Source organism: Empidonax traillii, unplaced genomic scaffold, assembly GCF_003031625.1.
Source record: "Empidonax traillii isolate 1590-97213 ecotype Southwest subspecies unplaced genomic scaffold, ASM303162v1 scaffold1213:size316513, whole genome shotgun sequence".
Classification (NCBI taxonomy): Eukaryota; Metazoa; Chordata; class Aves; order Passeriformes; family Tyrannidae; genus Empidonax; species Empidonax traillii.
The window spans coordinates 282,013-292,501 of record NW_020956406.1 but is presented as its reverse complement, the minus strand read 5'-3'; the positions used below and the strand labels follow the sequence as shown (position 1 = coordinate 292,501).

Genomic DNA, 10,489 nt, shown 5'->3' with positions numbered 1-10,489 from the left:
AAAGGCTGTTCAGAGCCCTGTCCAAGTATACAGATATCCAGAAGTGTGCAGAAGTGTGCACTTATAGTTATATACATGCATGTGAAAACTTGCCTACAGATTATTCCCCTTAAAAGCATACCATGACATAGCTGTTTAATCTCTATATATTTTTATAAGTGAGCTGTTTCTGCAGTAGGAAAAAAAAAAAAAAGATAATTGAATTTTTGGTGTGTCTGTGAACTTCTGGACACGGAGATGAAAACAGAGGGAATAAAATTGCAAAAGTTGCAGTTTCTTCACCTCTTGCCAAGTGTTTGTGGTTAACTTGCCTGCCAACTGTTACTGTTACTCAACCCAATTCCTCAGGGAAGCAAAGGTGCAGCAATAATTTTTGCTGCCTCCATGGTCCTGTGTTCAAGTAATGTCAAGGGCTTGGCTCTAACACTGAGCATCCTTGACATAGTTTAATATAAATTCTGCCTGGTCACAAGGCCCATTGGTGCCATTAAAATACCTCTGGCTGGACACGGGGAAGGAAGAGGCAGAGGAAGGATGGAGCATCTTTGGTTGCCCAAATCTCACAGGGGCGAGGGAAGCCTTAGCAGGATTTTAGTTTGGGGCTCTTCGGGTGGATATTCCTTCCATTTCCACCTGAAGCTCCTGGTTGTAGGAGCAGAAAAGAGACAGTTTCATACATCAGGAAGGGAGTATTAATGTTTTGCCCTTCACAATCTCAGTGTTTTTCTCCAGTGCCTTTTGCTGGTAGAACTGTTTTACACCAGAATCACAGTAGTACCAAGTGCTACGTTGGTAAGTAATTCTCTCTACCATCTACTTTCTCTATTTTTTTATTTATTTATTTTTTTTATGCAGAGGGAAACTCTTTTCATGGAGAGGTTTTTTTCCCAAAATCACATGTTTCTTTTTTCTTGTTTCATCATAGTTTAGAAGATGATCCAGCTACATTTCTCTCTATCTCCAGGGCAAGTTTTCACTCCAAGCTGTAGATCACCAGCGATGTCACATTCGCTCACCCTTTTCAGGTCCAGGTCACCCAGTCCTCTTTGGAGGAGGAGAAACACTATGATGGGGTCAGCATTTCATGTACTAATACAGTGCTGAAGATCTGCTTCTATTAGAGGGATCCACTATTAAGGCAAGTGTCCTCACAAAGAGGTTGCAGTGTGAGCAGGAGAAATCTCTCACTGTTTTTAAATTGAGATGTTTGGGCAATTTTGCCAACATCACTTATGAGAGAGGAAGGAGGATCTTATCTCCATCTTAGCAGTTTGTATCTAGCACAGAAGATGAGGCAATTAGGAGCAAAAAGGAGAATCTCAAACTCTGCTCCTAGTAGTTTTCTCTTTAAAAAAAAGGCAAATATTAGTAATGTGTTTCAGTAGCATTGCCCCTATTTAAAATGCTACTGCACCTGTCTGCTGTTTCATCTCTTGCCTCCAGAGGACACTTTGTTCATGGCAATAATCCTCCAGGCACCTGGAAGTCGTTGTACGCAGGCATGGATGGAGGATCAGGAGTAAAAAGAGGCTAAGCCCTAGCAACCTGCCAAAGGGCAGATGGTTTAGTGTGCTCCAAAGAGCAGCTGGGTTGGGGGCTGAGTTAACTCCAGACTGCTCCTCAGTGACACAGTAACATCATCCCTCTTAACCTCCTTCATGTGCACCGATCCAAATTCGAGCCATAAGATATAGTCAATGCAGAGGAGACCAAGATATGCTTTGATGGCACTGTAGAGTGTTTATTACAGAAATTAGGACTCCTCTAGAGTAACTACAAAAGCTGCTAGCAGCAGTTTCACTGCCAAAGTAGATCCACCAAAAGGAGGGTAACCAGTATTTAGATGTTCTATAGAGGTGACTTTGCAAGGCATGTGCTGCATTACAGTTAACAGGTAAAGTTCTGACCCAAGTCACAGAATAACCTGAGTTGGAAGAGACCCACAAGGATCACCAGTCCAACTCCTGGCCCTGCAGAGAATATCCCAGCAATCCCACCCTGTCCCTGAGAGAGTTGTCCAAACGCTCCTTGAGTTCAGGCAGTCTTGGGTTCATGACCACTGCCCTGGCGAGCCTGTCTGGTACCAAACACCCTCTGGGGGAAGAACCTTTTCCTAATATCCAGCCTAAACCTCCCCTGAAACACTTTCAGGCCATTCCCTTGGGTCCTGTCATTGGTCACCACAAGAAGGGATCATTTGAATCAATAATAAACGCATGCACAGTCGTGAACTTCAAGCTGCACACAAACTGCACTTAATCAAGCTCAAGACTTTAATCGTGTTGTTATCGAATAAACAGGGAGAATTTACGAGATTAACATCTGTATGAACAAATCTGACCTCCTTATTGTTTTTGACTGGACATCTAATTAAAGGTACATGGTGTAAGCACCACACCATGACTGGCAGGTGTGTACATGATCAAAGCTCCTTGGCAAAGGCCATGTAGCCTAGAGTTCCTAAAATTCAAAAAATCCCTGTAAACTGAATTATATTTTCTAGACAAATGGCAGAAGTGATCTCACCAAACTTCAGATGTCCTGAAGATGAAAATCTCCCTTTATAGACAATGGATTGGAATTGTTCTGTAGATTTTTAGCTGGAGCGCAGACATTTATAGTAAGAATGCTAGGAAAAAAAATTTAAAAAAACACCAAAGTAATAGTAAGGACAGAAGCAATACAGAAATGTTGCCTGAGGAGATGTTGTGCAACAGCATCTCCTGCAGGCTGAAGAGCCATGAGCACTAATTCTGCAGAACACCATAAAACAGGAGCTATGTCGGTAACAGAGGCAGCATTTCCCCTTCAGAGTTTTTTTACATATCTTGGCACCTCTCCTATCCCACCCAACAAGTCAATGTTTTTGTCTCTTTCTCTTTCCTTCTTTATACCTTTCTTTCTGGTTTGTGTTGCTTTCAGGGATTTGATGTAGTTCAAAATGATCCTGTTCTCCCCCTGCATAAGGTCCCCTAAAAGTGGTATTTCTCAGATGCCTCCAAGACCTCTGAAAGAAGCATCTGGAGATACCCTGGCTTTATCTACACTGCTGGGCCATGAGGGTGAGGAAAAAGAGAGAGAAAGCACAAATTCTGTCTCTGACACCTCACTTTAAAATGTCATAATACCTTCAAAAACAGCCTGGAAACTACTGGAATGTGTTACACAAACACCCATCACAGAGAGAAGCAGGGGTTCATCCCTGATAGATACAATGGTCACTGCAGGATTGCTCCAGGAATTTGGCCATTGGGAAGCAGGGGATGGAATGACCTACCCTTTCCCTGATGGTGCAGCAGGATGAATCTCCCACCAGCTCACCTGTGTGTTACTGCTCATGCTGGGAGCAGTTCTATGAACTATCCCCTCCAAAAAAAACCCCCAAGGTTCAAGCACACAAACACCACCAGAACTGATTTTATTAAAGGAGGGAAAAGAAGCAGTTTCCACAGTGTTGCCTGGTTCACATTTGTGCTGACATTTGCTTCACTTCAAGGGAAGACCGTGAGAGCCTTTCATTGCAGCAGGAACTGGTGTCACCACGAGCGATGGGTCAGGGTGTTTCAGAAGCCATTGGATAGAAGCAGTAAGGATTTCCAAGGGGAATCTAGGGAGTCTTCAGCTTCTCCACCCCCTGCATGGTAAACAAGAGTCTCAGGTTACCTACCCACAGGTTTTCTGCTGTTCTCCCTATCCCATGGAACCACAGCAGAGGCTGCCACGGGATGTGAATTCCCCCTGAGGACCCTCTGTGCAGCAGGTTTGGCGCTGGAGAAGTGAGACACGATGGTGGCAGGCAGGAGCTGTGCCTCCAAAATGCTGCTCTGGAGAAAAGACAAGAAGGATATCAGTCATTCCCACGGCGATCCCTGCGCTTCCACCTACCTTCTGCAGCAAGAAAATCCATTCTGACACGTTCCAACCCAGTAGTACGGACGGCGACATATCCCTGGGAAGCACCGTCCATTTTGGGCCTCACAAGGATCACCTGGAATGAAGGGCTGACCTGCCCAGCAGAAAGAGTCACTTACTATGAATAGGAGCAAAAGTGGAGGCACTTTCTCTACCCACCTCACTCCTTACCTGCAGCCCCTTGGAGCATCAGGAAAAGGACAACCAGGAGCTGGTAAAGGATCCTCATGGCCACAGCTGGGATGTGAATTCCTTACCTGTAATGGGCAGAGAGCACAAGAACAAAAGACACTGGATGGAGGGTCCCCTCCTGACTGGGAGATGAGGAACTGATTAAAACATACCCTGAGAGACCAAAGCCAAAATCTCATAAAATACACTGGGTTTGGACAAAGAAAGGAGTGGAATCTGCATCCTTGGAGATATTCACAGTTTCAGTGAATGCATCCCTAAACAACCTGTCCTAATTAGCACCATTTTGAACATGGATTCAGACTAGAGACTACTGGGACTACCGTTGAACCTGAAGTATTCTGGGGTTTTATGATGTTTTGGTGTTGTTTTTTGGTTTTGTTGTTTATAAAATATTTGTTTTCTTGCACTGAAAAAACGATACCCCAGATCTGTTCAACACCAGGCAGGTTACTCTGGTACCAACATAGACCCATAAATTATTCTCCTTCAACCTACTGTAGTTCACAAAGAATTCAGAGACCCAGCCAGTCATAATCCTCAGGAAACTCTAAAATAAAGACATCTGTATCAACTAAAGTGACAACTCACTCAAAATGTTACTGGCATTCTGGTAAGATTTGTGGCTCAAAAGGCAGCACTCAACTGCTGTGCTGGCTGGGTCACTGCTTCTGTAAGAAACTACATAGTTCTGTCTCTGATGCCTCAAGGGAAGGCTTCCAGATCTCCCTTTCTCTCAGAAATCAGCAACCCAGTGCCCTCCTGCCAGCCCTGCACACAAGCAACCAACCCGTGGTCCTGTAGAACACACAGAGATCAGATGCATTCACTGGAGTAATAAGAAGGAAGAGGTTAATCAAAGCTGAGACTCAGACTTGAGATTAATGAAAGAAAAAGAAGTGTGTAAAGATGAAGAGGTGACAGTGCCTCTCTAGAACCAGGCAGAGTTACCAGTGCAGGAGGTGAAGGATCAACGCTGCTCTCTGTCTGTTCTCCTCTGGGTGCACCAGCTCCAAACTCGCATATAAAGGGTTGAGGATGTGACAGCACAATCATGGGCCAATGAAAAAAAAAGCCTTTTCTGGCCAAATTTGTCCTGTAACTTGGTTTCTTTCAATCAGAAATGAAGGTCCACTTTGAGGCTGCTTTCACCACAAACCCCCTGGCCTTTGTGCAACCCATCTTGGACCATCCACATTTGTGTAAGATACGTTAGACCACAGGGTTGCATAAAATATCTGGGAACATGCAATGACTGCTCCTTCTGATCCTGCAGGCTCCTCTTCTGTAGAATCATACAATTCTAAGGAAGAGACCTTAAAGCTCATTTCATTCCAACCCTCTGCCATGGGCAGGGACACCTTCCACCGGCCCAGGTTGCTCCAAGCCTGGCCTTGAAGACTTCCAGGGATGGGGCAGCCACAGCTTCTCTGTGCCAGGGCCTCACCACCCTCACAGTCAAGAATTTCCTCTCCTTCCTTATGAAAGAATCACTCAAAGTTCAACTGCATGAATACCAGCAGAACTAGTTTTAATAGAGGAGGGGAAAGAAGCAGTTTCCACAGTGTTGCCTGGTTCACATTTGCTCATATTTGCTTCACTGCAAAGGAAGATTGTGAGAGCTTTTCATTGCAGCAGGAACTGGTGCCACTGGGAGCGATGGGATCAGGGTGATTCAAAAGCCATTTGACAGAGGCAGAAAGGAGAATCCAGGGAGTCTTCAGATGCTTCACCTGCTGTGTGGTGAAGAGGAAGGAGTCTCAGCTTCCCCACCCGTAGGTTTTCTGCTGTTCTCCCTATCTCATGGCGCCACAGCAGATGCTGCCATGGGATTTGAATTTCCCCTGAGGAACCCCCTGTGTGGAGAAGTGTCAGGCAGGGAGGTTCCTGGGGTGTACGGAGGATAATTCATGTTGCAGCTGACAAGTGAACCTACCAAGGGTGAGGCCCTGCTGGACCTGCTGTTTACAAACAGAGAAGGGCTGGTGGGAGATGTGGTGGTCGGAGGCCGTCTGGGGCACAGTGACCATGGAATGATGGGAGTTTGCAATACTCAGAAACAAGGAGGGGCACCAACAAAACCTCTACCCCGGTCTTCTGCAAGGCAGACTTGGGCCTATTCAGGAGGCTGGTTCTGAGAGTACCTTGGGAAACAGCCCTTAAAAACAAAGGGGTCCGAGAAGGGTGGACAGACCTCAAAAAAGAAATCTTGAAGGCAGCCTGTCCTAATGTGCTGAAAGATGAGCTGGCAGGGAATGCCAGCCTGGCTGGGCAGGGAGCTTTTGCAGGAACTCAGGCAAAAACAGAGGGTGTATCACCTTTGGAGAAAGGGGCAGGCAACTCAGGAAGTGTTTAAGGATGTTGTTAGGTTATGCAGAAAGGAAATCAGAAGTGCAAAAGCTCAATTAGAACTTAACCTGGCCACTTCAGTAAAGGATAAGAAAAGCTGTTTTTATAAATACATCAGTAGCAAAAGGAGGAGCAAGGGAAGCCTACGTTCTTTACTGGACACAGCTGGGAAAGCAGTTACCAAAGCTTGATTCTCAGGGCAGGATTTCCTCAGTGGTCCTGTAGTCCCGGGTCTCATCAGCACTGGGATTTGCTCGATTCTCAGGGCAGGATTTCCTCAGTGGTCCTGCAGCCCCGGGTGTCATCAGCACTGAGATTCACTGTCCTGGACACAGCAAATCCAAAGGGACGTACACATGTCCCATGACTGGCTCCTTTGCCACCAGCACCGGGGGTGCAACACCCAGAATTGGGGTGCCCTGGCAGGGGCAGCCCCATTCCCAAGGAGAACACTGGGTCCCCCCATTTCGGGAGGGGATAAATGGAAGGATATGTGACGAACTTCCAGGGTGGAACTGTGCTCATCCCCGAGGCATAAGGGCACCGAGCATCGGAGAGGGGACGGATGAGGCCGTCGCTAGGTAGGTTAGGGTGGGCAGGCAGCCCTGGTGCCAACAGCAGGAACAGCTCGTCCCCTCTTCCCCCCAATTAAGCGATGGATTAGGAGATCCTCGTGTCGCCCGCCAGAGGGGGCCGAGTGCTTGTTTGATTGTTTTCTTTCCTAATCAGGTCCCAAAATAGAGAAGCATCCCCGGGAGGGCGGGAACATCCCGGGAGGGTGGAAGCAGGGAGGGAGGGAAGGGGAGGCAACCCGGTAGGGTGGGAGGAGTCTCGGGAGCAGCTGCAGGAGGGTGGGAGCAGTTCGTGGGAGGGTGGGAGTAGCCCAGTAAGGTGGGAGTAACCTGGGAGATCGTGAGCAGCCCCGGCACAGTGGGAGCAGCCCCGGGAGGGTGGAAGCAGCCCCGGGAGGGTGGAAGCAACCCAGTAAGGTAGGAGTAACCCGGCAGGGTGGGAAAATCTCGGGAGGGCGAAAGCAACTCCGGTAAAGGTGAGAGCAGCCCTGGACGGTGGGACAGCAGCCTCGCGAAGGTGGGAGCATTGCGGGGAGGGCGAGAGCAGGCTAGGGAGGCGGCAGCAACCCTGGGTGGTGGGAGCAGGCCGGGAGGTGACAAGGAGGCAACCCCGGGAGGTTGGGAGGAGTCTCGGGAGGGGGGGAGGAGTCCCGGACAGCGACAGCGCGGTGCCGGCACCTGGTGCGCTCCGAAACGTGTTGTCACTGACAATCCTTTTATTTCCTCTACACCTACCGCAGCAATCTGCCTCGGGAAAGCCGTGGAGCGGCTGAGGAAGGACGAGGCACGGTTTAAATACGCCTTGGCTTTATCCCAGGGGGAAAGCGCGCGGCCCTGGGCACGGGAAGAGGCCACAGGGCTCTTGTTCCGCTCAAGGCTTTGCCACCAGGCTGCGCCGCTCCCGGGACAGCTTCACCTTGTCCCTGTCCCTGCTGCCACCTCGGGTCACATGTGCTGCTCTGAAGTTCCCCAGCCCAGCTGTGGCTGCTCCCCGTCCGGCAAAGACGCTCCGAAGGGCTGGAGCCCCTCTGCTCTGGAGCCCGGCTGGGAGAACTGGGGGTGTTCACCTGGAGAAGAGAAGGCTCCAGGGAGACCTGAGAACCCCTTCCAGTGTCTAAAGGGGCTCCAAGAGAGCTGGAGAGGGACTGGGGAAAAGTGATGGAAGTTTAAAGCTGTGAACAGTGAACCTGAGAGGGAGGATTTGGCCCTGTTAGTGTCCTGTGGTGATGGTAGAGTGTTTAGTAAGAGGACAGTGAGCTGGGATGTTAAGAACAAGGCTCTACCTGCTGATTCCAGGGAAGCAGTGTTTCCCACATTACCCTGTGATTTTAAAACAAGGACACTGGGTTGTTGTCTGCTCTGTAGGAAGAGCCAGTTCCTACCCAAGATTGCAGCTATTTCCTCCTCCCTCTCCCGCCTGATGCCAGAGGCACATTCCCCTGGCAACCAGAGGAAAAGTGTTGTATCTAGACAAGTCCCTGTCAGGATACCCAGCAAGTTCAATCCCCTCCTCTGTCCCAGTCACTTGGGAAGGCCCAGACCCAGAGGCCTCACCAACACGCACTGGAATTCCCGGGAGAGCAGGAGACAAATCCCCATCCACAGCATGCAGCCTTACCAGAGGCACAGAAGTCTGGGTCAAAGTACGCCACGAGGGAGAGACTGGAGACAAGCAGCAGGAAGCCAGAGAACATTACCAAGTTTGGGGCCAGCCTGGTAGGGAAGATCTGTGGGGAAGCAGCAAAAGAGCAGAAAACCATTAAAACATGGACAAAGGAGCATGTGCTGCTCCAGCCATGGGTACAACTGGCTGGTTGTCGGGCAACACCGTCAGGAGCATCCCGAGCATCCCAGGCAGTCTTGGGCTGGGCTGCAGGGATCTTTAGGCTGGAATACAGGGACTCAGGGCAGGCTGCAGGCAGCCCCTGGGGTTAGGAGCACTACAAAGGAAGCAGCTGAGGCTGTCACAGACGTGGCTGACTGGGCTCGCTTTGATGATGACATTCCAGAAGGGATGCATTGTGTACAGGGACAGGGAGCTGCTGTCCACTGTGCTGGAAACCACAAAGGGAAACCAACAGTCAGGGCTCAGAAACACCTGGGAAAAGCCAGAGATCCAGAATCATAAAATGTTAAGGGGTGGAAGGGATGTTAAGGATCATCTGGTCCCAACCCCTCCACCATGGGCAGGGACAACTCCCACTGGGCCACTTATCCAGCCTGGCCTTGAACACATCCAGAGCTGGGGCATCCACAACCTGTTCCAGTGTTTCACCACTCTCACTGTAGAGAATTTCTTCCCAATATCCAACCTAAATTTCCCCTCTTTCAATTTGTATCCATTACTCCTGGTCCTGTCACTACAGTTCCATGAGGACAACAACCACCTGAGTCTTGGCATTGCAACAACACTTGGGTCAAGGGCGGTGTCTCCCCAAAAATGGTATGAACATCCCAAAAAGGATCCCCAGCTCTGGTAGCCAAAGACCCACAGAGGCAGCTCCCGGGCACATCTCACACCTGCGTCCCCTGCACATGGAGCAGCCCCGGGAGAAAAGCAGGTACAGTGCCCACCACAACAGTTTTTGGAAGATGGGAAGAAACTCAAGGACATGCAGCCCCCTTTGCAGCCAACACTGCACCCCAGGGCCACACCACAGGCCTGGTGGCACTTGTCCAAGTGACAGCCCCATGTCCCCAAGCACCCACAGCAGTGGACTGTCCCACCAAGGACAGCTTGGGGTGCTCCTGCTGAGCAACTCTGGAGAGTCCAGGGACCTCCTCAGTTAAGCACCCAGAGGCTGCAGGAGGACAGTGCTGAGCCCCCTGCTTGGGTCCCCAAAATGGGAGACTGTTTTCTGATGGACAGGATATGAACAGGGGCTTCACGGGACACAAGTCTGTGCTGGCAGCTCTGAGTGACCCCAAGACAGCAGAGCCTGAGCCCAGAGGTCCTGCACAAGGGCTGCTCCAGCTGCGGTCTGAGCCACCTCAGATGTTGCAGAAGTGGTGGGATGAGGAGTAGGAGCTCTCCCTCCTCGTTACCCAAGCTGCCTCTGCAGAAATCTCAGCTCCTTAACGGAGAGGAGCCCCCTGAGACCCTGTGTCATGTGAAAAGGGGCAGAAATGCAAAGATTCTTGTCCCACCTGTATTAATATATTTTTTATTGGCTATCAGTGTCCTCAGAATATCAAAGCCTTTTGAAGCCCAAAACAGTCTGTCTGCACCTCACCTAAAGAGACCCTTCACTAGATAGATTCACTGCGATGGACAGGACTTCTGATACCCTGATATGAGGACGGCACTTGATAGCAGTGGAGAACCTTCTTAGCAACATTCTCCTGCAAGTCACAAGGCTGCCAGCACCAGAAACAAACCTGGCTAACTGTAGCAGCTCACAAAATAACTTTTATGAATACAAGTATGTGATAAACTGCTGTAGGGTTCATGTCACCGGTGATAT

The 10,489-nt window shown here is 49.5% G+C and overlaps 1 pseudogene; it reads left to right on the top strand.

Annotated features, from left to right (window-relative positions):
• The first annotated feature begins 7,018 nt into the window (after positions 1–7,018).
• Positions 7,019–10,489, top strand: part of LOC114069202 — a 22,291-nt pseudogene continuing 18,820 nt past the window's right edge.